This window comes from Elaeis guineensis, chromosome 4, assembly GCF_000442705.2.
Source record: "Elaeis guineensis isolate ETL-2024a chromosome 4, EG11, whole genome shotgun sequence".
Lineage (NCBI taxonomy): Eukaryota > Viridiplantae > Streptophyta > Magnoliopsida > Arecales > Arecaceae > Elaeis > Elaeis guineensis.
In genome coordinates this window covers 60,313,309-60,316,478 of record NC_025996.2, presented here as the reverse complement: position 1 = coordinate 60,316,478, position 3,170 = coordinate 60,313,309, and positions in this window count along the sequence as shown.

Sequence of the window (3,170 nt, the reverse complement as noted above, 5' to 3'; positions counted from 1 at the left end):
GTAGAATTAGATTTTATTTTAATTTTTCTTTGGATTTCAAATCAACTATGTGTAGCTAAGCAATCCCTCTGGAGTTTGCGATGAAGCTAGATCATGAATAGAAGCCTACTCCATTGAACCTCTCTTTTCAAATTTTTAATTTTTAGAGTCCTTCTCCCTTCATCTCTCTCGTTAAGAGACTTAATGGGCTATTGTTGGGCCAGAATTTTTCATAATTTATACTTGATTCGATGCAAGAGTGGATGATTGGTAAAGGCTCATAATTTTCTAAATTATTTTTTTTTATAAAAATCTTGATGGATTATAGTTGGGTCAAAATTTCTTCATAGTTTATACTTGGACAACACAAGAGAAGTGAAGAAAAGAAAGTCTCTTAATTAGAGTGAAAATAAAATACTTGATGGATCATAGTTGAGTTAAATCTCTTCATGGTCCATGCTTGTTCATGTTTTACACTTTAATCAAGAGACATTATAAGAGAAATCATATGAAGGCTCTCTAATTCATTGGTCTAGTAGATTCAAAAGTCTTAGATTTTTTAGATAATTTACATTTATAATTGATTAGTTTACTATTTTGATCGTTCATAATTCAACAATCAATCTCTCTTCTTTTCCTTTAAAGCTCGCCTGAGCAAATATTTAAATACAGTTTAAAATCTAATTCCTCGTGAGATCGATCCATACTCATCGGATGTGCTACATTGCACATCGTGCGCTTATGGTAAATTTAAGACACATCACACACTCACAGATGATGAGATCTGTAATCAGATGTTTGGTAGAGATCCTATTATGTTAGGAGGCTAGGGTATGGGATCAGCGCTCTCTCATTCTTATACTCATCTAGAACCGACATCCATGTTGCCTGTGATGCTCGATTGACAAAGATACAGAGACAAGCTGTTGAGGATCGATAGTGGATTGATGAAGATTGGCAGTTGATGTGGCAGATGATGGAGCAGATGGCACAGATGGAGAAGATGATGGAGCTCATGAGGTAGCAGTAGATCTGTTCGAGCTCCTCCACCCATTCTTCTTCTTTAGATGCTGATGCTTGACGGCCAGCGACTTATTTTTATATTTTTTATTTTTATTTTGGATCTCTTATAATTATTAAATTTATTTTTTTATAATTATATTTTAATATAATAAAATTATCAAATTTATTTATAAATTTATTATGTAAATTTTTATTTTAATTTTATAGATTATAAATATAAAATATTAAAAATATAAATTAAAAATATTATTTATTAAATATTTTTTAAAAAATATTTTATTTTAATTAGTGATGGTATTATTTATGATAAAATATGCATCGTAAATAAAACTATTTGTGACGGACTATTCCATCACAAATAATTTATTTTTTAAAATTAAAAAATATTTTTTAAAATTATTTATGATGAAATATTATCATCATAAATAATTATTTTTGGTGATAGAACTATTTACGATGAAATTGTTTATCATAAAAAAATAATTTATTTTATTTTTTAAAAAATATTAAATTTATTTATTAAATTATTGATGATGAAAAATTTTTATGGTAAATAATCTTATTTATGATGGAAAAATAAATTATTTATGATGAAATTTATTTCATCACAAATAATTTAAAAAATAAAAAAAATTATAGTGCAAATAATTCATCATAAAAAAATGATTATTAGCAATAAAAATTTTATTTCCATCGTAAAATATTATATGCGATCGTATTTTTAGCGACGCAGTATTAACAACAAATTTTCATTGCAAATAAGTATTTGTGATAGAAATTTAGTATTTGCGATATTTTTTTGCATCATAAATACTCCTTTTTATTGTAATCAGGGAAGAAGAAGGCTCAGGGATGGGGGCTCGGGAACAGTCGATCTGATGCAGGGATGTCAGATCCGAGGTGGGGATGGTGATGCAGGTGTTGGGGGGAGGAGGTTGGGGGCTCTGGCGGCACGGTGGGGGAGAAGGAGGATTGAAGGTGGAGGAAGAAAGGGGAGGCGGGGGCCAATAGAATCAAGTCCGTTGGAGATCTGAGGGAGATTTTAGGACATATTATTAGCGATGGCTAAATTACATCGCTAAAGCTGTCACTAATAATAATTTAATTTATTAGCGATAGACAGCCATCACTAATAACAAAAATGACCATCACTAATAAGTCTGTACACTTATTACGATAGGTCTAATTTCCATCGTAATAAGTTGTCAGTAAAAGAGGTTATTAATGATGGTGTCTTTGCCATCGCTATTAAGCTAATTTCTTGTAGTGAAAAAAAAATGATAATACCAAGACAAGTTTCTAAATATCGTCCTTCTTTATGGATACGTGCCTCCAATTGAGTAATAGATAGGCAACAAATTGCCCTTTCGAGCTAGAGTGCCTAGCTAACTACTAAATTATGGAGCATTTTCTCCATTAGGCTAACCAAATTTATTGGTTCAAACATATTGGCGAACACCATCTAGTCTCTTTGATACTTAAGGACATGTTGTAGGACCTCAAGTCCTCCTAACATCACCTACATAAATAATCAAATATTATCATCAACTATCATTTCAATAAAATTAAATAATCGACTTAATAAGGATAGATGTTAATTTGAATTTACTATCATTTGCATTTGTAGGCAGTTGATATATATCTTGTTGGCTAGTGTTTGCAAAGGGGCATGATTGCTTAACTTGAGTGTGATGAGATGGCAATGGAAGAAGATTAATTTCAATTTTTAGAAAATAAATCTATAACATCCAATAATTAGGATATGTTTTAACATGCAAATAGAGTAAAAGTCATGAATCAACTAAATTAATCATGTTAGAATAACCATACATGAGGAAGACTGCATGGTTGGTAAAGATAGAGGTCTTACTCAAGATATGGACCAACAACATCACAATTGAATAAGACATATTGTGCAATCCAATGCATAGAGTTCAGTCTTCCCAACTATGTGATCCGTTTGAAAGAAAAAAGTTAAACCTTGTCATGGTTCATTGAGACTATCATCAGGGTTCCTTATTGGTCGATTAAATCTTGTCTCAGCATCACACAAGTGTTTTGAACTAAATGTCACACATTCATCTGCTATATGGCCTTCGACTATTGATCCCTCAGATCTACTTCGCTTATGAACATAAGACTTCAATCTATTTAAGTACCTATAGAGA